The sequence below is a fragment of the Apteryx mantelli genome, chromosome 9 (assembly GCF_036417845.1).
Source record: "Apteryx mantelli isolate bAptMan1 chromosome 9, bAptMan1.hap1, whole genome shotgun sequence".
In the NCBI taxonomy this organism is placed as follows: Eukaryota; Metazoa; Chordata; class Aves; order Apterygiformes; family Apterygidae; genus Apteryx; species Apteryx mantelli.
Window position 1 is genome coordinate 499,416 of NC_089986.1, and position 27,183 is coordinate 526,598.

A 27,183-nucleotide genomic window follows, 5' to 3' on the forward strand; every position below is an offset into this window, starting at 1 on the left:
ATTTTAGCAATTATGAAATCAATTATTCATTTGACTAATAAAAAAAAAAACTCATTAGACTTTACAATTGTGAATTTTGTATTTCCAGTGGTAAAACTCCCCCCTCCTTTTATTCACAGATGGCCACGATGAGGTTTTTTTTTTTTTCTCTCAATAATTAATCGTTTTTTGTGTCACGCTGACTTGCTTTAGGGATTTATATTGTGTGTCTCTCTTAAAGATCGCTGTGATTGATTGAGATACAAATCTCTGTGCATCTGGACATATGTGAAAGACTTCCAGATTTGTGCAGATGACTAAGTATATGTTTTTTAACATGCATTTTACCACCTTAAAGGCATCTACACAGGACAGTAGTAGGAGCTGATCTGTCATCTCTCCATCTTGTCACTAGATCCACTGGATTCTGATGGCTGAATAGAGACTATAATTAAAAGTATCAGTTTTTGTCAGACTTTTCTCATATTCCCTAGCTAATTTAGGTTTATGCATTTCAAGAAGCTTCAGTGGGAACAGGACCAAACCTTTTTGTTTTCCCCCTAAACTCTACATCTCCTTTTCTAAGAAAGAGGAGTTATTCTCAGATTTCCTGCAGTAATAACCCTTTACATTCTTTTGGGGGTCAGCATAATTATAGTGTTACACTGAGGAGTGTCTTGGTTTGCACTGACTCCTTGGGAGAACAGCCTCAGGCAGTTTGAGGCTAGCAGCAGCTATGCAAAGGTTCTTGTAGGAGTAGTCAGGTATTAGACTCCCCACCCTCATGAAGGTTACAGAGAATAATGCCACAAGTTTCACAGGAATAAAGAGCCTTTTGCTTGCTCTTCTAAGAAGGAGCTATGTTAGAAGAAACAAACAAAAATTGGACTTGATTTCATATCCCTCTACTCCCACAGCTATCCTCACTGGAGTCAGCAACACTACTCATGTGAACATATGACGTGGTATAGTAAACTCTTAGCTATTCATTCTTAAAGGAGAAGTGCTATTTTTGCATGTAACTTACCTATTTTTGAATTTTACTATGTATATAAATTTACACTTCATAGCATATCTATGCATTCTTTTGAAATGCATGTGATGAAGAGCAAATAATAGGACCTTACAGGCTTTACAGGCTTATTTAGAAAATGCCCAGCTTTTTTTTATTTTACATGTTTATAGTTGTCTCTAGCCATATTATTGCTGGTGATTTTCCACAGTAGCTCTGAAAGTAACATTGTTTGTCTAGATATTGAATACCGCTAAAAAGCACTTAAAATATCACACAAGAACAGTTGTTTTTTTTCCTCACAACTACAGCCTAACACAGATTTGAACCATGAGCCATCCTGTTAAAGCTTCTGAAATCAAATTAAAGCTAAATTATTTATAACATAGCACAAACATATCCTGTAAAGATACAGAAGCATCTTTCATGACTCCATAGTATGCAAATGGGCTGACCTGATAATGTTTTCTCACTGTATTTTCAGTATATGCTTGCATTTGTTTCAAAGACATTTCAAAAATAAAATGGTTTGGGATGAGAGCTTGATTTAGGATGAGATAATACGCTGTAGTCGTAATGGATGAGTCTTTTACTGTGCTGCCTACTTTCTGAATTATCCTCATCTGAGCTTTTCTTTAAACATTTAATTATCTCTTCTCCACTCTGCTCTTCTCTGCTCCACTCCGCTCTGCCCCCCAGACTTCTCTAATCAGTGGGGACTGGACTGGGTTAGTAAAAGGACTCTTACAGAAATACAGCAACTCTGTTGCTGGAGCAGAAACAACTTTTCCTTCCCTATTGTATAGCTGTACCATAATAATTTTATATATAGCTGTACCAGATAATTTTATTATAGCTGAAGTAATACTAATAAATGATTACTGTTTAAACATGATGTGTACATACTATAATTCTGCTTATTTGTTTGCCTATACAGCTTTATACCCAAACTCACTGGAGGAAGGAAACTGATTTAAAGAAAATGCAGAATAAGATATTGTTTCTACTGGAAAAAGTATTCCAGGGGGCACATCATCACCCACCTGTAACAACACATACTAAGGCAGACCCCATTCCCCCCAAGCTCAGCCCCAGCTGCGAGGGGGATGGCTGCTGCCACAATGTTTTTCCCTGCCCGGCTGCCTGGAGGCACATAGCCCTGCTATAAGATCAGCTAAGAGGAATGGTGTGTCACCACTGTTCACTCATGGAGAAGGTAGTGCAACAAACCTGATCTTCCCAGGTGTCTCTGGGACGGGACCTCTGTGCCTACCTCCTCATCTGGGCATGGATAATAGAGAGCTGTCTCTGACACATTTTTTGTTAGCATCTTACATATTAAAATTAATAAAATTAATTATAATAATTAATCAGAATTAATAGGATTACTCACGTATCTTAAAAAATATTTTAGCTGAAGCTCATTTAACTTACTCTACCTCTACAGTATAAGTGATTCCATCAGTGAGTCAGCACCTAAGTCCCCCCCACCCTAAATGCCACTGAAGGCACCCATTAAGCACACTAAGAACCTCAAAATCATCCTATGAACTACCTACGCTGTAGACAACTATAATTAAACGAGCTAACATCGAGTAAGTTCTACCTTTCAAGTCCAGTTTGTGGTGCCTGAGTATCTAATGCTATAGGAGAAAACAAGGATATATGATTAGAGATTAATACCAAATTCCCACAGTCCTAGAGTGTAATAGCAATTATTCTGTATGGACAGATTTTGTTCCTTCCATATACTGCCTGTGCATAGATGAATACTCTTCAGAAATATATTCCCTGACAAAACAGAATAAAGGGATATGTCAGCTTCAGAAATATTCCCTTTGCAACTGGGATGCCACAGATTTGCTTCTGAGGCCAAGGCTGGTTTCAAATAAGACAGCACATGCATTTTATGTACTCATGAGATTGTTTACTGTCAGACTTCTATGTGGAAATAACATGAGGAATGAATGCTTTTTCAAAGGGAATTCATACTGTGGCTTATACAGGGGTTTCCACTGCCGTATGGAAGGAGCTATGTAGCCAGATAACTAGACTCTCAGAAATTTAGGAGAATTTTTCCCACTAGCTCACCTGGATCAAGGTGGTAGTCTCTGGAAACTCTGTTGCCCATCATGCTTGTTCCTCTGAGGTGTCCTTTGCAGGAACTAACGAGGTAGCCAGGATTTTTATTCTCGGTCCCTTCTAATGGGTCTGCCTATGGAATGATGGACTTTAGTCCACCCTTAGGAAGCCATTTTTAGTGTCAAGGTTAAGCTACCTGAGGAGCTTTTTATTCTTGATGCAATAGTGGTAACTCGCAAGACCACTTGCTGTTGATTTCTGCACTGCATGATGCAGTATAAATGCTAAGTATAATGTACAATCATAAAGTGTTGTGAATAATGGAGTATCTGCCAACGTCTGCATATATATGAGGTCAGTGAGTTTACATTCCTTCAGGTCAGAAAACAGAACGAGTGTGATCTCATCCTCATGCCAGTTTCTCCACATTACAAAGTCACCACAAGATGTGGCGACACATTGTTTCTGCTCCAGGGAGGATGGGACTGCAGGCTTATCTGTACTGCTCGGAAAAACAAACTAGAAGGAACTAACATGCAGTAGTAATCTCAAGCATGGTTGGGGTTGGAAGGGACCTCTGAAGATCTTCTGGTCCAGCCCCCTGTTCAAGAGCAGGTTGCCCAGGGCTGCGTCCAGCTGGATTGGGAATATCTCCAAGGACAGAGACTCCACAACTGCTCTGGGCAACCTGTTCCAATGCTGCACCACCCTCACAGGAAAAAAGGGCTTGCTTATGTCCAAACAGAATTTCCTGTGTTTCAGTTTGTGCCCATTGCCTCTCGTCCTGTCCCTGGGCACCACTGAGAAGAGCCTGGCTCCATCTTCTTTACGCCCTCCCATCAGGTATTTATACATGCTGATAAGATCCCCCCGAGCCTTCTCTTCTCCAGGCTGAACAGTCCCAGCTCTCGCAGCCTCTCCTCGCATGAGAGATGCTCCAGTCCTATTTGCTCTCTTCCATGTCTCAGGAACCTCTCCCAGTCCCCATGACCTTTCAGAGATAATCGAGAGTGGCCTCGCAGCTCCCTCAGCACTTGTAGCTGCATCCCATCAGGGCCCTTGGACTTGAGTATGTTGTGTGTGCTTAAGTGTTCCCTAGCCTGATCCTCCTCCACCAAGGGTAAGTATTCATTGCTCCAGACTTTCCCTCTGGTCGCGGGATTCCTGAGGACCACTCCTTCCAGTAGAGACTGAGGCAAGGAAGGCACTCAGTATCTCTGGCTTTTCTGTGTCCTTTGTCATCAGGGCCCCTGCCCCTTTTAGCAGCAGGCCCACATTTTCCCAAGCCTTCCATTTGCTGTTTATGTACTTGTAGAAGCCTTTCTTGTTGCCTTTCACGTCCCCTGCCAGTTTGAATTCCAGGTGGGTCTTCTTAGCTCTTCTAACCCCATCCCTACATGCTCGGACAGTGTCTCTTTATTCCTCCTGGGCTACCTGTCCCTGATTTCACCTCTTGCACACTTCCTTTTTATGATCAGGAGTGCCTTCATCCATGCAGGGATCCTGTCACCTTTGCTTGATTTCCTGCTGGTTGGAATGGACCATTCTTGAGCTTGGAGGAGGTGATCCTTGAACATCAGCCAGCTTTCTCGGACCCCTCTTCTCTCCAGGGTCGTATCCCACAGGATTCTTCCAAGCAGGTCCCTGAACAGGCCGAAGTCCACTCTCCTGAAGTCCAGGGCTCTGATTCTCCTTTTTGCCTTCCTTCTTCCTCACAGGATTCTGAACTCCACCATCTTGTGGGCGCTGCAGCCAAGGCTGCCCCCAACTTTCACATCTCTGACCAGTCCTTCCTTGTTTGTAAGTATGAGGTCCAGCAGAGCACGCTTCCTCATCAGCTTCTTGATCACCTGTATTAGGAAGCTGTCATCAATGCATTCCAGAAACCTCCTGGATTGCTTGTGCCTTTCTGTGCTGTTCCTCCAGCAGATACCATGGTGGTTAAAGTCCCCCATGAGGACCAGGGCCTGTGAATGTGAAGCTTCTTCCAATTGTCTGAAAAAAGCCTTCTTCCTGATCAGGTGGGCTACAGCAGACACAGACACAGTGGAGAACAAGCATCCTGGTTTTCCCACAGCATGAAATAGCATATTTCATAGTATAAGCCTCCTAAGGAACCTTCAATGCTTGGCCTTTACTGTATTTTTACCATAGTCAGTCATGCTCCTCAATAAAGGCACACCTTATTTAGAAGGGATTGCAAGAGCTTAGTGACAACATTTGTTTGGTGTTTGCCTGCCTGCATGGGAAAAGAGGTCTACCACTCTAAAGTGATGATATATATAACCTAGTGTCCAGTTCTGATGATCAGAGAGGGAGATGAAAGCAGAATAGCAGAAGGCAATTATGCAAAACTTCCACAGGGGAATTGCATTTTCCTATTCTCCAATTGTTATTCTGTGTGGTAATCTATTAATTCTTTAACTAAACTCTTTTGGTTATTTTTCTAACCCTTACTGATGCCACTCTTAATATTCTTGTTATTCTTATAAATACACAATCCCCTTTCTGAAGAAATTTTAGCCATCCAGATAACATGCTCTATGACTTCCAAATCAGTACAGTAAATTAACCAACAGAACTGAAAATAAAATTAAACTTTGGATGAAAGCTAAATTATATACCCTTAAGGCTTATAAATTTGGTGTGGTCCAATTTATAAATACATGTCCCTAAGATGAATATCATTCTGATGGTTTCTATATTTTTTTTTAGAATTAGACAATTTTGGAGGCATACATTCGTATTCAGAACAAAGTTATCATTATAAAGACATGTTCTGCATAAAGGAAAAAAACAGTGTATCATAGAGGTTTACATCAAAGACAGAAATAGCTGAAAGTTGGTATGGGCAAATCATACCTTTGAATTTTATTCATTTTTGCAACACCTTAAGACTCAGACATTATCTTGCACACCTTTGCTCTCTGTAGGCAAGCTTGCTGCAACATTATCTCTCTAGAGTGCCCAGAGCCCTGCAGCTAGCTCTCAGTCTGGCCAGGGTATATCCTGCTCTGAGAGACAGCAAACTGGCAAGCTGATGCTGGCATGGAACTTGCCCCCAGCAGTGGACTGCCTAACGGGGCTGTATGGATAGCTATGCTCTAATAGATAATGTAATAGACAGTGGAGAAACTTTTCTGATGCAGGCACAATGTAAGGCCACCATATACATATACATGGATACATTGGAGGCAAGAGTAGGCAACAGACAAGGAGGGGCTGTAACACTAGCACTAGAAGGATTCTGAGCTGTAACATTTACCTAAAATTCAGAGCACTGAGCAATGTTGTAAAGGTCTGTATGGTCTTGATCCTAGAAAACAGGAGTGCACCCATTCTCCTCCAGTTCATTAGGCCTTTAAGTACAAATACTTTGGACTCTCCTTAAGCATGCTACATGTGAGAGTTGAAGTTGTTGGTGAATAGTGAATATGTATCTGACCCCCATTTGGATCATGTTTCACTGTGAAAGGACTTCTTCATGCAGACTGCCACCGATCATATGTTTGGAACCTGTTTTCCATGCTCAGTAGAAAAAGTTTCCTACTTCTTTTTTTGAAAGCTACAGAGCCCTAATATACTTGCTAGATCTGGGGCGAGCCCTGTAAATCTTGTTCCAGTGAATAAGCCTTATTCATGACATAGTGATTCTCATGTCAAGAGAAAAAACTTTTATGGAATCATGATCTGTAAATACTAATGAAAAGCCAGTCCAGCTTGTGCTTAGATAAAACAGCAATGCATGCATTATAATCAATTTTTCATTTTTATAGCCAAACTCTAGCCACCAAAAAATAACCATACATATAATGGAAAATAAACAAATGAAGAAGTCATTTTCTAAAGACCTTCTTGGATAACATAATTATTCTTTTCAATGCATTAAACTTGAATAGGGATCTGGGATTAGCAACATAAAAATAATGGCAATACCAAATTTAAAATGTTTTCCAGACAAGAAACTGACGGCGAACCTGATAAATCTTTCCAAATTTTTTAATGCTGAATATTAGTTATTTCATAATCTACAATGCTAACTTAGCAACTGCTACAGGCTATTGAATAAACTGTCATGGCAACATACAGTTTTTGCCATAGGCCAGAATCATGAAATTACATTTGGATCATCTGTCATCCTGAATCTGCCTATGTTGTTGTTATTTTATACATGCTCATCTCAAGACGATTAACAATGCTGAATATTCATCAACCTTATTTCAAAGAAAGGGTAACTGTGATGTAATGCAATTAAGAAATTTGCTTGATATTACATGAATTAGCATCCATATAAAGAGTAGAACACATTTCCTTATTTTTTGTGCCATTCATAATCTGCTGGACAACAGTGCCAAAAAATAACTCTCACTATTATTCACTAAGTTTCAATAGACTACTGTAACTGGATATAAAAGTAATAATGGCTAAATATGGCCATCACCAGAAACTGAATAAAGTTCATGTGCACATCTTCTGTTTGGGGGAAAAAAGTGATGTTTTATATCTTCATAATGTGATTAACAAAATATCTGCTACCAGTTGCTGTCAAGCTGAGTCATCATCTAAACTCCAGGAGGTCTGGGGGATTCTTCTAAGATTTTATTTCACTGTTGTGCCCTTCACTGTAAATACCAGTTTGTCCATTCCTCTTGTCCATGATTCACTTTACATAATGAAGCAATGATTGCCAGGAGCCTCCTTGCCCACAGTTAAAAGCACTTGCAGAAAATGTGCCCTAATGTCATTCTCCTGAGTTTGAGCCCTAGATGCCTGATGTTTGCAGACCACAGTAGCTGTTTGCTTCTCACAGCAGCTATTTCTGCTGCTTCACCTCAGTCAGGTTTTCACCATTTTTATATTGATTTACTCTATCTGTTTAAAAGCCAAAATAGTTAAATTGGTGCATCTTTACTTAAGCACTCCTTACTGTATGGAGTTGGAAGCAGTATAAAGCAGGTAATGTCTCTCAGTGTGCCTTCCAAAACGATATGTATGAACATGGGTCTCTTGTGCCAATTTCCATGTGTTAAGACTGAGTGGTTTGTGAAACTGCATATACTTATTCCAGTACAAAAGTTATGTGTGCTTTAATTTTTCTTTCATTGCTTGTGAATTATTTTTCCAATATAAAAGTTCCCTGATTGACAGAGAGGGATGTGATTAGAAGAAAAGCAGTTCTGCAACAGACCAGTAGAGTAGCTAATCCAAACCCTCATCTGACATGTGGCAATTCTGATATTTGAAGGAGTTAAAAACCTTGTTGCACTTAATTATGCAATACTAGACAAGAGGAAGATATACTTAACTTTAGTTGAAGATCAGTTTGGTGCCTTGAAGCATAGGATTGATACCAACATAATTTTTATTATAAATTCTGCACATGCATAATGTGTGAGGTCCTGAAACTTCAGTGGAGGTTTTGTGTAAGTGAAGACTTCAACATCTGTCTTTCTCTAACTAATCTGTGTTTTCTTTTATTTTTAATAAACTTGATGCCATGTTTATTACATTATTCAATTAGCAAAATAGCACTGTTGAAACTGATGTCATGACCTGAAGTAAGAAATAAAGAACTGGACAAGTAAATGTTAAGGTCTGCAATCGAAATGTTATGACAGTTTTTTCTGTTATTGATCCTCACAGAAACATAGAGCATAGCTAACATAGCCCCGATATAAGGCTCTGGCTCACAGACCCACGAAGAGCCACAGACCCCAATTTGTTCTGCATGATTTTACCACTACTGTTGCTCTTACCACTACCACAGCCACCAATAGGAGAAGAATGCCTGGGATTATTTAGCTCTTCTTCTGATTTGTACCATGGACATGGGAAATGAAAAAATCTGGCTGACTGCAGTGGCACAAAGTAAGGCTCTTGTTCAAGATGTGCTGAAAACAGGCTATCAGTGTTTCCTGACAACAAAAGTGAGAAGAATGTAGCGTGAGCCTTTCCTGATAAAGAGGTATTTCCATTTTGGAGTCATAGGATAATTCAGGTTGGAAGGCTCTTCAGGAGATCTCTAGTCCAACCTGCTGCTCAAAGCAAGGTCAGCTATGGGGTCAGAAGCAGGTTACTGAGAGCTTTATCCAGTCCGGTCTTGAAAATCTGCAATGGTGGAGAGGATTGCTCAACTTCTCTGGGCAACCTGCTCCACTGCTCGACTGTCCTCACGCTGAAAGTTTCTCCTTACAGCCAATCTGAAACTGTGTTGTTTCAGCTCATGCCTGTTGTCTCTTGCACTCCCACCATGCACCAATGATGTGAAGAGCCTGGCTCCATCTTCTTGGTAACCTTCTTGTCTGTACTGGATGGCTGCTATTAGGCCCCCCTGAAGCCTTCTCTTCTCCAGGCTCAACAAGCTCCATTCCCTCAGCCTCTCAGTGGCCCTCTGTTGAACTTGCTTCAGTTTATTGGTATCTTTCTTGCACTGGGGAGCCCCAAAACTGCCCCAAAATGCAGTATTATGGTCTGAGTGTCGAATGGGGGGGTAATCACTCCCCTTGATCTACTGGCTGTGCTCCTGTTAATACATCCCAGGATGCTGTAGACCTTTGCTGCCAGGGCATGTGGCCGCCTCGTGCCCAGCCTCTGTCTACCAGGACCCCAGGGCCTTTTCAGCAGAGCTGCTCCCCAGGCAGGCAGTCCCCAGCCTGTATTGTTGGAAGGAGTTTTTCCTTCCCAGCTACAGCACTGTGCATTTGTCCTTGTTGAATTTCATAAGGTTCCTGTTGGCCCATTCCTCCAGCCTAAGTACTTGTGAATGGCAGTTCTGCACATTTTTTCCAGTGATAATGATTCAGAATGTGGCTGATTTCAACAGCAATCCTGCAAGACAAAGCCTATGTCTTATTTCAAGGGAGGCTTTGCTTGAATAATTCCTATTAGTATTAGCTTAGCCTATCACAGCATTTTAGGGGCTGGAATTCAGATTATTCAAAAGCTCATACAAATTCCAAGACCAGTAGGATGATATTTACATAGAGCTGATTTTCTCTACGTATAGAAGCCCATGTGTTTTTTGGCAGTTCTTTTAAGCTTCAGGAAGCCACTGAGGGGGATAAAATAGGAATATGCAGCCATGATATTTTTATGACGTTTCCTTTCCTGGACTTTTTTTGGAGGAGAATCAGTAAGCAGATCTTTGGTGGGTGCATAACATCACAGCTTTTATGACTTTAATGGAGCTATGACCATGAATACTAAGCTCCAGATTTCATACTATCTGTCTGGTATACAGTTAAAAAAATTGTGGGGAAAATGCAAATGTATGAAATCAAAGCAATTGGTATGTAAATAAATAATTTTCATAGATATCCACTGAGGACTTCTCAGGTCCTTTGTATTGAAGTCAATTTTTATAGAGTCAAATTGTACACAGTTTCTGTATTAGCTCCACTGAAGATAATGTAGTTGCTCCAGACAGATAGCAGTGCAATTAAGAACAAAGTTTGACTTGCATTATATTTAGTGAATTTGGAAACAAACTTGACACCAAATTTCTGTACCTGTTCTGTTTTCTTCTAATCACCTATACAATTCACTACTACTATTTTTTTAAAAAGCTGCTGACAATATAAGATACATGAAAAAGGTTGCTGAATTACTCTTTTCTTCCTGATTTAGAATCTGTGAAAACGAGGTTGTAAACTCTAACATAGCTTTAACTTCCATGCCTTCCAAGATATTCTGATACTCTTGCTTTACAAAATAACATGGAGGAGGCTGAGGACAAGTGCTTTCAAGTTTACTCATTATCGGAGCTGTGATGTGAGCTTGTAATTCAGGTTCTGTGTCATCTGTGGGAAAAAGTGTGGAATGTTCATCTCTGCCCCCTGTTCCCACCCATGTGGTATCAGATTCTGATCTCCTTAATCATAAAACTTTTTTTAATTATTCAAATTAGCATACTTCTAGATGGATTCATTACAGATCAGAATGTTAGTATGCTCTTTGTTACCCATCTTTTTTTGCTCTGTATTTGTACATTCTCAAATGGCTTAAGTTACCACAAGATATTGCATATAAAGCTAACTGCAAAAATAAATAAAGGATTGTCTTGCACTCATGATCCCACCATCAGTGCTCTGTCATAAAGCTTTTTCTTTTACAGTTCAGTAGGCCAGTGCCAATAACTACTGCAGAGTGGAACTCATCCAGACTGGAATGAGGGTCAGTGGGGACTGTTTTTCATTTTAGTATTTCAGCAAGACAAGTCTGAAAGGTATTAAGTCTAAGGATTTACAAAGCAAAAAACAGGGTTACATGGTTCCCATCTACGTGTAACTGTATGTTAGAGTCATGGAAGGAAGTAATACACATATACACTCGACAGGATAGAGTCATATGAACTTGTCACTTGGGGTTTCTCAGTATATAACCAAAGTCCCTGCCAGGTTCCTGTTACTGACTTGATTTTCACTTCCCACATCTTGGCTTTGTGAATACGGGACAAAGTAAAATCCCAGATCTAACTACTGTTTTCAGTTATGCTGATATGACCTAAACACAGTCTTATATAACATCTCTAGTGATCTGTTAGGATGAGAGAATAGTTTGGCTTGCAATCTTTGAAGTGCTCCACGCAAGAACTTTGATGACAGGGCGCTAAGCCATCAGCTATGGGAAGTCAGTGCAGCTCCATGGAAGTCAGCAGCACTGACTACCAGCAGAGCGTCTGACCCCAGGAACCTAGCAAATTTCATTCTGCTGCCACACTTACAAAGGCGGAAGCAGGAATGAGAAAGCAAATGCAATATGGAAAGGTGTGAACAGAAAATGTGGGAGGAAACTGAATGGATCTCCCTTTTCCTTGCACAACTTTATCTCCCGCTTTCCAACTTTCTGCTCTGCATCACCTGTAATGAGCAGTACCTTTTTTCCCTTCTTGTCTGAGAACACAGAAGGAAGTACACACACAAAAATCCTTTAGTAATTCAATACTCAAAATCACTTCCCCCCCCATATCCTGTGTGCTGTGAATGCATCTGCAAAAGTACAAATGCAGAAACAGTAAACTAGTGTAACATGTATTATAAACCCACTTTTATGCTAAACATATTTCACACAATGCACCATTTGCTTTTCACTATACTAGGCAGGAGATAAAAAATCCTAGATTTTAATTTTGCCTTGGCCACTGACTTGGTCTGCAACTTTGAGTGAATCATTTGAAATCTGTGTTTCAGTTTTCCTACTTGAAAAAATTAGGAGATATAATTTTTAATCCTTGTAGAACTTCCAAGAATTTCCTTTAAAATCTGTTAATTACATTTCACCAGAAGCTGAAATGTCTCAGCATGCTATTCACATATGCAGCACTATAGAAATGGATAGTGCATGATACAGAACATATTGCATATTTCTTTTAACAACTGGGTGTATGATGGTGTAGAAGGTCTGATTCTGTAAAGTACAGTGGAAGAAAAGCTGGCATTTTCTTAGGCATCTACCTTTAGGCTGTCAAATTCAAAGATGTCAACCTTCTTGAAGAGGGTAATTTCAAAAAAATTATTACATATATACTGTCATGCTAATTTGAACAGCATGGCTGCATGCACATTTTAGTTTTTTAAAAATATGGATCCCCTTGCTATTACTTGTGTGTATACTGATGTCTATTACCCTTATATTCTACAGAGCTCACCATGAATCTTCTCACATGCTAAATCTATCACATTATATATTTACCATTATGAAAGTGTCTTTTAGCACATGAGTAACAGTGAATTTGCTCTACACAGAATAGTAAGTTCCACTGTATTGTTGTTTTGTATTTCAGCATCATACTTCTACCATCACCTTTATCTCCTCTACTCTGTTCTGACCTACCTGTATTCATAAAGACCCTGATGATATGATAATCTTCCAGCAGGAGCAGACTATGACAGGACAGAGTCATCCCAAGTATAACTGCTGGAAGAAACTGATTCACTGAGGCACAGCATAGCCTTCAGGAGAATTGTCCCCCAAGTGCCTTTCACTTAAGGGAGGTGCTTGCCATAATAACCCTCGGCCAGGGTGGAAGAGAGCAGGACCAGGGCCCATCATCTCCTTGCCATCACTGGCACGGCTAGTCCCCACGTGGAACCAGCACAAGGAACACCTACACTCTGACAATAACCTTCTGTCATAGCCTTCATTCTTCAGAAAACTTGCATTTATAGTTCACATATGCTGAGCTTGTTTTGCATTGGTTTGCACAAATGCAGCATTCAGTTAGTGTCTCTAAATGGTAAAGACTAGGGGATAATGGCCCTGCAACTTGTAGGCAAATCTTCCCAGTAATTAAAGGTGTCTGAGATCTGGAGGACTGGTTCAGCCTTTCTTTTAGAATTTTGTTTGATCCACTTTATGGCATTGTGGAAACAATAGAGAATAATATTGATTTCTCTTATCATCTCTGCCCTTCATTATTGGCACCAGATGAAAAGAAAATAATTCAGCTCCAAGATAATTAGATGGACAAATGTCCTAAAAATTAAAATAAACAGATCTTTGATCTAGATGTGCGTGATTCATTGTAGGAGACCTAATTTTCGGAGTGCCTCACTGAGGGGAAAAAAAGTGAAAAACTCAATGTATTTTATACAGCCATGGTAATGCAAATAGAAGGTGCTAAAGCTGAACAGGAAATTCAGAAAATGCTCTTCCCTTTTACTTTAGTCTATCTTCTCTTTGTACGATTATGCCATCTAAAAACTGTGCATGACAATGCTGAAAAAAAAGCCCAAAACTCCTATACTGGACAGATCACAATGAAACTGTTTACAAGCTGAATTAGTCATAACGTACATTACTATATGCTGTTGAAGTGAGTTATCTGTAGAGCATGAGTATCAGCCAATACAAATAAATACTATTGTCCAAGGAGGGAAATATACATCATTCATGGTATTCAGTAATCAAACTTCGTCTATCTACTACTTAAGTAGTGCAGAGGAATTTTTTCTATTTGCAAACATTATATAAAAAGTGTAAAAGAAAACAGATGAAAAATACAGGCCAAATTTGTGCTGACCTATAGTAAGGTTGTTCAAGTGGTAGAATAACTCAAAAAGCATTTTAGAATAATTCTCAAGGGAACCATGCTTACGTGAGTCAAAATTGTTATTGTCTCTACAGAGGAAGGGAGGAAAGGTTAAAAAAAAACGGTGGCGAATAGACAAGTTTAAGGTTTACTAATTCAGAGAGAAATAATCCACATATTTTCAGAGAGCAAATTTCCTTGATATTGGATAACACATGGCATGAAAGTGAAGCTATAGCTGCCAAGAGTCTGATTTTATTAGAGTGGCCCACTCTCAAATGAATGCTTATTATCTTTACAGGTTTGTGACCACGATATTGAAATAAAATCTTCAATTAGAGGGGGATTAGCCTCTATCTTTTCTATTATTTTCCTAAACTATCTTCAGTTTTAATATAAATGCATCTGATATTTTTTCTAGTATTTGGAAGAGTATTAAAGACAAGTCACAATAATTTGGAGTCTGCAATTTCAGACAATGTTCAGAGTTATATTTAATCTCTGTGTCATCTCCTGCTGAAACCAATACACAACAGGACAGTGTTATAGTATAGAAAAGGCAATATCCATTGTCCTCCTTGCAATTCCAACATCTGTTATTACATATATTATGTTTGAACACTTTGGCAGTGTATTCATCTCAATTTCAGATGCAATTAAAAATTTCTTGAGAATTCCACAAGCTTAATCAGGCTTTGCTGGTGACTCAGGTTTAAGTCAAATCATCAACGGTGCCTGCACTTGACAAGCATTTTAATGAAAGAAAAAAAATATGAAACTATACATTGCAGAGTGCAAAGTATTTAGAAACTGCTTTTTCATGTTAACAGATATTGCTAAAAATTGCTGAGTGCTCATTGACACCTATTTTCAATATGGATTTTGATGGGAAAACTGCTTGAACAACGATTTCAGGCTTCAGTCCTTTATTTCATTTATGCTTGCTAGTATTAATTTCTGTTACCCAACTCATCAAGTTTTTAGTGGAGAGCAATACAACTTCAAGACTTAACTTCATAAGAGACACTCACTGCACTGTTCAGTAAATTCTTCCATAAATAAGGAAGTCATAGTGTTACTTCCACTTCTATCACTAACTACATAAACATATAAGAATTGCACTTCTTGATACTACAGAACTACTTTTTTGTATGTATCAATAAAATATGTTTCTTTTTTATGACTTTGTATGTCATGCAACAGCAAAACACGACATTCTTTTTTGTAAAGGAAGGAGAGCTATTATTTTACTTATGCATCAACACAGAATTGTTCCCAATAAGATGGATTGCACCTTTAATTCTGTTTACTACAGCCAGACGAGCAATAAGGAAAAATAATTCTCAGTCATGAAATCTGGCAAACCAGAAACCACATTTTGTTTTCTGTGTTCTCGGCACATTATTATTTACTTTTGCAACCATTAATGTAAGATAAATTATGTTGATATTAATAGAAAATAGATTTAACATCTGTACATGAAACTCACTGCATGATTAAATAAACCCCTAATAGGCGGAAGGGGAAACAATAGTTGCATATATTTCCTACTCAAGATGCAGAAGAAAACTAAAACAAAATGTTTCTTTTTCTAACAGAATAACATGGTCTGATATTAACAAGCTCTGAAAGTGAATCCATGGTTTTCCTATTAGGATTATTCTCATTAGTGGGGAACAAATGTTTCTTTCTGACAAATATTTTCTCCATTCTCTTGTATAATGTACTTGCTGATGATCACTAAAGACAGTGGAAAATGGGTTCATATGCTCCTGTCTTGCTGACACCAGCTACTAAAGGGAGCCAGTCACTACTTTTCCAGCTAGCAGTTTATATACAAATCTGTGCTATAACTACTGTATTTAAGGGCATATAGTAAATGGTAATGGATAGGGAAACAGAAAATAGTAAATTAAAGGACTATTTCCAGTAGTGTTAAGGAGAAATATGTTTTCTTATGAGATACTTCTTGACAATGCTGTGTCAGAAGGAATGCTCCTCTGCCCTTCCTTTGATTCAGTTCCTGATACAAAGCCTGTCTGCAGCTTTTCCAGCTCATTTTCTAACCATGCACAATTACTGTTTCGGGAATGGCAATAGGTAAAGGGGTTTTGCTACATTACTCACAACATGAAGAGGAGTAGGAACAACAGCAGTGCCAGTAACATCAGGGCTGATGCTGTCATCAGAGAAGGCAAAGAATTCCTCCCCCTCAAAAAAGTGCAACTTACCTGGGCCTGCGTGTTCAGCAAGCCTGCGTATTGCACACCATGCTGGACTCGTCCCAATTACACTAACCTCATGTTTCTGACATAGCTGTTGTTCTTTACTTTCTGGCCTCTAGGCTATTATGAAGACGTTTGGTTCAGCTACAGCACTGGGACATGAAACATGCTCCTGCAACTGGGTGGGCATTGCACAGGTCAGATTCACTAATGATGACACTGCCACAGGATTTCCTTTGGGATAAAGCCAAAGGCCTAACTATACTGTTTCTGTATCTGTGTATTTCCTTCCACATTTAAACATGCCTGCTGTGACATTTGCTGCAAAGCGATGCTTACATTCTGCAGCCTATCCACTAGTTCACTTCAGATGCTGTCAAATTCATTCAACCACCAGGGAGAGTTCGACTGTTTGGGAAAAAACCCTCTCTCTCTTCCTGTGAGAGGGAGTAACTAAGTCTTGGTCCCTCCTCACAGACACCACAGCTCTTCTTCTTGGAGACTACTCCATATTTACAGCCTTTAATGATTTTCAGATGCCTGATGACTTACCAGCCATCGAAGAGAAACACCCTGTGCTCTTGACTTGCAAAATTCACAAGCTAATTCTTATTCATAGGAAACAACATATTTGTAGTGCAACTGAGAAAAAATACCCTCTTCAAAATGAAAATGTTCAGTATACCATTGCTTTTGTAAAGTATTACGAACAAGTTTCAACATCGTTTAACACCTTCAGGACAATTCCACTGATCAAACTCCTAATGCATAATCTGTTAGGGCTTGCCATGAAATAGGTAATTATTATGGAAATCCTAGTAGTGATTTTTTAAAGTATTGCAATATTTTTCATTTCATCCAGAAGTAAGTTTGTGCCATTTCTCTCAGTTTATTCTGATGAACTTCAGAATACTCACTTCCCCAAATGTTTTGTTTTCTCACTTTAAAGGATCCTAAGACAGAGTATTCTGAAAGCATTTTGAATCTACACATACAGATATATAGCAAGATCACTCTACAACTACTGTATCTTTTAAATAAATTTTGAAATATGCACTTAATGTAAAGGACAGAGAACTGTGCCTGTTTTTTTAATCATGTTTCTAAGGCAAGTGTTCTATTACAAAATAATAAGAATATAAAATGCAGACCATCATAAACAACTATTTCTTGTCTACTTCTTATGCTTTTATTTTTGCTGAGTAATGTCCCAATTCCAATCACCTAATTAATTCTATTGATTTAAGTGGGACTATTATGTAAGTTTTTAAGCAAAATTAACAGCAGAAAAACGAAGACATATGTGACCAAAACTTTAGGTTTATATTTATCACAGGATTTTAGTGTCTATCAGCATGGGAGCTTCAGTAAACGTGAAGTCCCAGGCTTTTATAGTACCTGTACAGTCTGATGAGAAAAGCAGGAATTAACCATAGCAAAAAGTACTACAGAGGCTTTTTTTGTATACAGCTTCCATTTGGAATCAGAGAATCCATCAATCTACTATTCACTACAAAAACAGTATTTATGATTTTGTAGAATAGTCGCAGCTATTGCAGAATGTAAGTTTTATGTAGCATGTTTATGCAAAAAAGGCCAGGGAAGCAGTTTTCGCTAATCATTATCCCATATGATATGGTAGCAATAGAACTGTCAAAAATTACTCAGAACCTAACTATACAGAAGTTCCCACCCACCTTTATTTACCTAGCTCTAATCTTTGCACCTGAATACATGCTTACCAAGTGAAAAGGGGAAGAAAAGGCATTGCATGTGTTGAAGTGAAATGTGAGGGGCATAGATATAGGTCCACCTTTGAACCTGAGTTTCTCACATATTTCAACTGTGCAAATGTTGTCTCAGCTAGAGCTGCAGAGCACAGACATCACCATAGCAGGCAAGCAAGCCAGGATTCCCTGGAAAGTCAATTTAAATAGGCCATCTAAATATTACTGTAGAGTTATAATTATTTTATTGTCCAGTTTATAACTGTTTTCTCATCTTAAAAATAGTCTTTCCCCTCCACACTGCCTCTTATTCTTATGCTACAAATATTACATAAGTACATACACTTTGGGAATTCAGTACTGCAAACTAACTATAGCTCAAGATTCGCAGTCATGCCTTACATTATTTAAAGTGACTAGCTATCTGGAACTTGTTTACATTTCCCTTTTGCTCAGACAACATCCAATCCTAATTAAAAAATAAATGCTTGGCCTTTACCTTTGCTTCTAAACTCTGAGACATAATGATATAGCTTGTAAAAACCTCAGTAATTGTTGATATACAAAGTCAAGTGATTACTTACTATTTGAAGAAGAATTGTTCAGGATAATAAGCAAGCCAGATTCCAGGAAATCCAGCAATGATTCATTGAGATGTTCCATCAAATACACATCCTTGCCAAACAGAAAGATGTAAAAGTTATACAAAGTTTATCAGAGAAATATGGATTTTCTCCACTATTGATATTATAGTTTCAGTATATGTTTATTCAGTATCAGTTTGAAATGTATGAATGAATATGCTGCTGAACTCCATGTAAGATATCTGAAATAGTTGACATTGCTCTTTTAACAAAGTTAAATTAAACCTGATCTGGATTCCACTTGATCATAAGACTGGAATGCTGAAAATACTGTAAGCTACTTGTACATCAAGTGGAAGAAATTTTATGTCTTTAAATTTCATGGCTTTCCAGTGTATTAACTAAATATCCATAGCTTACAAACTGTTCCATGCGCAAACTGAGAAAGAAAAGACAGACAAACCTGATTTATTTCCTGGCTTTTAAACTAGGCCAAAACCAAGTCTGCTCCATGAATAACAATCAAAATCAATCTTAAAAACTTGAGAAGGAAATTTGCTGCAGTTATCAGTTCACATAATAAAGAACAAAAGACAAAATGAATACAGTCTCACCTGGTTGTAAGAACAACTTCCTAGATTTTGAAAGTTACAGCTCTTGCAGTATTGGTTGCCTGTGGTGATGGGGATATTTAACTCAAGATATTGAATGGATGTTATACCATGACTCCCTTTCATAAAGTTGTGGTAAGAGAGAACAATTCTATTTTACTTCTAGACTTTCAGCTTGTTGTATAGGACAGAGATGTGCTGAAATAACTGGTCTTTTAGCCAGCCATTATATATTTAATAGTTGCTTCTTAACCAAGAGCCTGAAGGATAGAATTTTGTCTTTGATTTCAATGAAACCAAGCATACACCATTACAGGAATTACTACATATTGCGTTCCCTAAATGTGCTGTTCCTGCAGCAATGATTCATTGTCAGTGCCATCACATGGTAGTTGCCTTATAATCACTTCAAAATAAAAATTTTTTTCAGCATCAAGAATATATTGCAATTCCAGCTGGATTTATTGTTCAGATTTGACTTATATTTCTCTTCTGTATGTAGACTTTTCTGCCTCAAAACCACAGATGATTCAAAATGAAGCAGAGTGCAGGGCTGAGAACAACTATGTAAATGAGAACAGCAAAATCAAACAGATGAAAACCACACAGGGGCTTATACAGCCCAGAAGTAATTGAAAATAACCAGCCCTATTAACAGACAACCTCAGACTCCCCTAGTGAAACAGCAGTCTTTAGGAAACTGTTCCATATTGTGGTGTAATTTGCCTGAATTATTTACATAATGCCTTAGGTGTGCACAGTGCTTTCTGACATAGTAGGCTGAAGAGAAGAAAGTCCTGCCCCAGACCGCTCCCAATCAAACAACACAATCAGGTGCAGCCCAAGAGACTATGGAAAAAGTAAACGTGCACTGTCATGAAAAAGAGCATATTACGCTAAAGACATGTCCATTTATCTGTACACTTGTTCATGGTAGATTTTTACATATCTAAATCTAAAACACCGCTCCCATTGACATTTAGCGAGTTCTGCCATTGACTTAAGATGAGTCAGGATCAGGCTAACATTAGACGAGACTTCATAACATTTATACATATTCATTTGCATATAAGTCTGTTTCCATCTGTGTAACTGTTTCCATCAATTGTTTGCACTTTTTGATCATATTTCTTTTTTTCATAGTTAGGGAATTATTGTATTTAGTGCCTATTATTTTCTATATAGAAGAACACTGTAAAGACAAAAAAGAACAATTTTGTTAGGGTCAAGAAAAAGGAAAATCTCATGCTTTTTGTCACATGAGACTTTAAGAAGAGCCTGAAGCTAAATACTGTAGATACTACTGGCTGGTTCTCCTGATAGTTAGTGGCCTTTATAAATGCAAAAATCCTACTTAGACATTCAACTCACTCATTTGCCCTTTTCTATGGCCTTCTTCCCTCCAGCAGTCTGTAACCTGGAATTCATCTTCTAGGTCTTGCAGTCAATGTCTTGCATCTTGAAATTCAAAACAACTTGATATTCAAATTATCATTGCATCTCATCCTGGCTTGAGATTGTTTGTGGTAATTCAGATGAGTTTTAAAAACAAAAGGAATTTGGATGAATGTCTTACTTTTGAGCATCACTAGTTATAAAATTGGAAAATGTATCATTTACAGAAAAAGCAAGGAATTACTGATATTCCTGTTTGTTTGAAAATTTAAGCTGTTAACTCAGCATCTTGATACAGGACTCATCTGAAAGGGATGGCAGTCTTAAAATACCAAACTGGTTCACTTAAATTCACATATATGGAAGTTTGACCTTTAGTAACTCCTAATACTCTGATCAAATCTGAAAAAAACCTCATGTTAAATGAACTGCTTATCATGTTCCCATTACTTTGTCCGTATGTCACTATTTGTATGACAGTATCACATAGCCTGACCAAAATTTAGGTCTCAGTGCTCAACACAATAAAAGACAGGCAGAGCCCTGATGAGGACTTCTCTGTCTTTGCAGACCAGACAGGTTAATAGGTGGGAAAGAAAAAAGGAGACACAAAGAGGGAAGAATAACTTGTACAAGGCCATACTGCAGGTAAATACCAAGCTAGGTGTAAAACTGAGGTTTAAAACTGGTCCTCTGAACTTTTCCTACTGACTTCCATGAAAACTGTATTTCAGCTAGACTCCCGACTCTTGGGTCAATGCCCTATATGTAAGATCACACTACTTTTTCACAGTAATCTTCAACAATAATCACCTAATTTATTAAAAGCTAAGGAATTAGAATGGTATATACCAATAAATAGTCTGACTCCCTTTGATAATTTCTATAGCTTTCTTTTAAAAATATTATATTTATCATATTATCATTAGAGATCTTTAAAATTATAAATTTACATGTACACCTATAAATACACACCTTTACAGTCACCATATATATATCTATATGGGCAGGGGTGTGTGTGTATGTCTGTAAATTCTGTAAGTGTTTTAGTTTTTTTAATGTACAGCTTTTATCACTGTCTAGATATATAGATTTCAGATATGGTCAGTGGGAAGGACCATCTTTTGCCATTTAAAATCATATGAACAAATAAACAGAAAATGTTAGTACCTTTTCACTGAATGCATACATGTGGCCCATGTTTGAGTCTTTATAACTTATACTCTACAAAGGAGCTGCTTTTTTGTCTTCTCTCATCTGTGATAGCATTTGTGCTCTCTCAGCCTTCTGAAGCTGAGAAATTTTGTGAAAGATATGTCTATTCTGTGACAGCTGTCTGATCCTTAAATTCCAAAATATGAAAATTGTCCTGCAGTCCCCAACCAGTAGAACCACAAGTGCAGAAAGTCACTAACAGCTCTCATTGCTACTGAAACTCTGTCAAAGGATCCTCTTTGTGAAATCTGTAATGGTAAAAGGAGATGCAGAGAGTATGGAAGAATTAAAAAAAACTCTGTCACACCAAATAGCAGCATTGAAAAGGAGTCTGCTGCCCTCACCACTGCCTGCTGTATCTGTCTTTGCCAGATCCCACATAAAACATGAACATATGCACACGCACACACACACAAATCATCTGAGTCCCATACGTCTGACATACAGAAACTCAAAGAGGAGCAATATGGAAATTTCTTTTAAATAACAGTGGCAGATGTTTTTCTTAAAGACAAAAAAGGAATACATACATGCTTGACATAATAAAAATATCAGTATGTTTGTGCCTAACATACTAGAACATTGTTCAGCCTCAATTGAACCTTGCAAAAAATATTATCAGTGTAATGCTGCCAAGGCCATTGTGTGGATTATTTGTGTATATCTTGGCCAACCTGGGCATGGGCTGTAGCCATTTTTATACTTGACTTTTCAGAAACCTTTCTGTTTTGTTAATGAATCAGTTTATCTTGTTCATTCTTGTTCCTTTCCCTATTTTTACCTTTTATTAATTTCCCTTTCTCCTTTACTAGGCCACACTAAATTCAGTGAAATAACCCAGGTTGATGAATATTTATGAGCAAGAGTTTGCTTGGAAGTTGCTCATTACATTTTAGGTTACATTAAAATATTCATATATACACAGCTCATGAATGGAGTGTTTATTAATTGACTATTTCAATCTGGGTTTTAGAATTTTATAACGGTAAGTGTTAATTTATTCTGAACAACAACAGTCACAAATTAATGCATTCTAAAATAGCATCTTTGCTATTTTAAATTTCAGACTTACCTAAATCAGAAGACTCCTCTACAAATGAATTCTACAAATGAATATTTTCATACACTAAAAGGTAATACAGTAGTTGCATAAAAATGAGAGGAAAATAACTTTCCACTTTGGATTATTGCGTTATCAGGAAAAACACCTCTTAAAGCTTGGCAGCCTGCTGCTAACCTGTTTAATACTTACTGTTGAGAAGTGTTACCTTGTATGGTATAAGTATATATACCTATATGATGAGAATAAACTTCGTCCTGCTAATTATATATCAGCCTCCTCCCTCTAATCATTTTGAAAGATGACCTGTAGGGGTAGGTCCAGCAGAGTAACTTCTGCCTTTGATTTTAAGGCCCCCATGCATGTTTTCAGAATGTCACTTCTTGAGGAAGACTTTGGGGGTTTCATGTGTTACTGCTATAAAACACCACACAAATCCAACAGTTGGCCAATAAGACTTCACAACTACCTGGTGTTATTGTATACTTAAAATGTAAAATTACTAAAATATTAAAATAAACATTAAATATCACAATTTGGGGGAGATTGTGTCACCTTTGCTCATGACAAACAGTCCTTCACAAACTGCTTTATTGATTAAAAAGTATCTGTGGGGTTGACTTACTCTTATGTTCTTATATAAATATGCCCAAATGCTTTCAATTTGAAAATTAAAAAAAATTTAAAAATCCATATACAAAAATTATATCAAGTCTTTACTATATCCTGTAACTGGCCATTACTTGCCCTTATAAAATTTTCTCCAAGGATTATTGTCATCATCCATGCCAAATACAGTCCAAAAAAGGGATACTTGATGAGCCACATATAAATGTCAGCTGTGACACCAAAGCACTATAAGCCTATTTCACTGTAAAACTGAAAAACCTTCTGGCTTAGGACCTGTTATATCAACATCTACATAATGATTTGAAATTGAAAACCATCCAGTTAGTCTGGATTACTTTGATCATCTCCAGTCATTAATGCCTCTCTACAGCTTTCATGCTAACCTGGAAAAAAAGAACACAATTGCTGGTCTCATTGGTATGTGTGATATAAACAGTAGTGTCATGTATTGCATTATTATACATCTTCGGCCATATGACTTGCCCTTAGCTGTTTAATCCGCCTTTGTTGTAAACTAATTTAAAAAATCCCAAACATATCCACACGCAAAACACATTTCAAATTGCTGCCTTTTAAAATGAAACTTATCAAAGAAGCATTGCCTTCTTTGCTCACATACAGAGTTCCATTCTTTTCTCAAATTATACTAGATTGACTTGCAGAACAAGAAGCAATTATTCCTAGGCTAATGGCAGGTTTAATGCCTCATGTCCCAAGCCAAAATACAGTTTCTTGTGGATATGAGACATGGTTCTTAGATTGTGAAATGCCAACTTTTAAGATTGCAATTTGTGTATTACTAATTTTTTTAATATCTGGTACTGTGTACATTATACATACTCTCTAACACTTGCACCTTTGAATCATATTGTGAAGAGGGCACAGGAAACAAAGGAATCTGTGTTGGAGGGAATTTGGTTGTGAGGGAGATCAGGGAATTGTCTTTCTTCCCTCTTCAAAGTCAGGGTTGGACAGAAAATGAGAGTTCTAAAAATGTGGCAGCAGACTTGATCAGAGGGCTAGAGGAAGCAAAACAGACAGCAGCACACAGAAGATAAAGAACATATTTTATCCTCCAATGGATACCTGGCAAAAGCTACTTCAGAAAGTGTTGCCTGATAGAACTCACATCATATCAGGAGAGCAAACTCCTACAGATAAGGAGATCTAAGAATTAGAAATGGAGTTCAGATGGGAATTCAAAATCACAATGGAGGAGAGGAAAAAGGGTGCTGCGCAGACAGTTCAGCATCTCCTAAGCTGAATGGAGAAACTGTAGCAGGCAGACTTTGAAGAGTATGAGGACAGGGAATAGTAAGGGATGAGGAAACAAAGACAAACAGAACTGAGAATGACGCTCACAGTAGTGTAAAACAAAGAAATAGGCAGAAGACAAAGAAAACAAGTCTTGACATACAGGATGCCTGCAGACAGGGGGACTAGGATGTTACATATATAAGGAGAATTCAGGTGGCTTCACAGAACAGAATGCTTCACAGAAAGCAAGCAAACAAGTGGGAGATAACCTGGGATTCAGCACCCAGTGCGTATGGTGACAGATGAAAGGACAGTCCTCTAGTCAAAGTAGACCTAGGAAAGTGGAGTTTTATCACTTGCCAGGACATACATTGTGGGATGGTGACCTGAGGCTAATGGAGAAAAATTCACCAGTTATCTTCTATATTTGGTCAAATGACACTGCCAGATTCCCACTGAATTGTATCATCTGCTGGAAATGATGGCAGTGCTCAGAAAAATGGAGACTCAGGTGATCATCAGCAGAATCCTTTCCTCCTTAAGAAGGAACAAGAAGGTGTGACAAGATAATGAAGATCAAGAAAAAGTTCAAGGATGGTGGCTATGCGAAAGGTTTGAAATACATGATCAATGGAAGACATTAACAACGTGAATGGACACTTACCTGAATATCTCTGGCATTAGTTTTCAGGAATTGGGGCTACCACAACTGATAAGAACTTCAAACTAAAAAAAATGGAAATGAGATTTAGCAAAGATTCATGTTATCTGCATGCCTGATTTTAACAGATAAATTTACCAAGGTAGCTCAGGCCAGATTAAGTCAAAACTCTTTTCTAATATAAATGAGTTTTTACATTGTTAATGTAGTAGGCTTAACCTCTGTGGAAGTTACAAAAGTATTTGGTATGACACCATATTGGGACATATTACTGAAGACAGATACAAAAAAGATGGATTGGCACACAAAATTGCAAAATGAATCAGAACTTGGCTGGAGGGTTCCATTTAACGGGAACTTTGAACTGAAGGGAAGCTAGTGGTGGATATTTTCTATATTTTAGGACTGATCTTTAAAATACTTTGTGCCCTTATATGAAAAGTAGGAGAGTGCTAATGATAGAGGTGCAAGGCACAGCTATTTGATGCAGGATCGGAATATCATATAGGAAGACCTGGATGACATTGGAGCTGGGGAAATGGGACATAATTAAAAGATCACTTACGTTTCAGAGCAAGGATACATTTTCACAACAAAAGAAGGCTCCTTATCATCTGCATATCAACCATCAGTGCGATGTAGCTGTGAAAAAAAAAAAAGAAACAAGGATGCAGGAGGAAACACTGGAGACAGACACAGGGAAAAACCAATGCTATCACCTGTGATACTAGCAATACCTCATCTGCATTTTTGTTTACAGTTCTGCTCACTAGTCTTTAAGAAAGATTAATTCAAACTGAAAATCATGCAGAGTGCAGCTATGAGGGATCAGGCAAAAGAAGACCTTGTTTTAAGTGAAATAACTAGGAATGGGCTGATGTTTTGAATATAAAACCAGGACTAGAATCTGCTCATGAGCAAATTTAAGCTAGAAAATATTCAGAGGATTCTAATAATAAGAGCAGTGAGTTTCTGAAATGGCCTCCTCTAGTGTCGGGGCAATTGCCCTTCAACAGGGGTTATAACAGCTTAACTAGTGTTAAGCTTAATAAATGTATGATTGATAAATTCATGGACAGGGCCCAAGCCTTGATTCTGTTTAAACAGCTGTTCTCAAATGATTGTATTTTAGAAATTCTTACTGTGGAAAGATGAAAGAAGGCGTATTTCTGTAGTAAGACTTTCCACATGTGGCATTATTTGGAAAATAACTATTCTACTTTAAATTCATATTCTCTAGTAACTTTCATGTGCAAATAAATCTCAGATTCTTGCTCTGCAAAATCAACAACTCAGCTCTGTTAACGGTTAGCAGGCAACGCTGTTCATGTGTTTGAGTCTGTCATACAGTTACAAACGCTTTTGTCATCGACACTCCCTACAGAGCACGTCGCTGCATCGGAAAAGCTGCCGGCACGCTCTGCAGCGCTCCGTCTATGCTCAAAAAAGACCATTTTCTGCGCTCGACGTTAACAAATCTCTGAGGCCTGCAACACGGCTCGGCAGCGAGGGTCAGGAAACCGACCCGGAACGTGCCGGGAGCCACCTCCCGCGGCGGTGCGCGGTGCTCCTCAGCCCGCCCCCCGCCCCGCCGCCTCAGGCCGGCGCTGTGAGGCGGCTGCAGCGCGCGCCGCGCTGAGGGGGGCGGGGGGCGGGGGGCGGGGGAGGGGCGGCCCGCGGCGCGCGCACTGCGCACGCGCCGCCAACGGCTCGTCC

At 38.4% G+C, this 27,183-nt stretch overlaps 1 long non-coding RNA gene across 1 annotated transcript; it reads right to left on the reverse strand.

Moving 5' to 3' along the window:
• Nucleotides 1-9,445: 9,445 nt before the first annotated feature.
• On the reverse strand, nt 9,446-27,046 carry LOC106484178 (uncharacterized). Its single transcript, XR_001292528.2, has 5 exons — nt 26,610-27,046; nt 26,033-26,109; nt 25,471-25,532; nt 18,639-18,729; nt 9,446-9,901 (listed from the first exon to the last, which is right to left on the reverse strand). It is a non-coding gene; the product is annotated as an uncharacterized lncRNA (long non-coding RNA).
• Nucleotides 27,047-27,183: the final 137 nt, after the last annotated feature.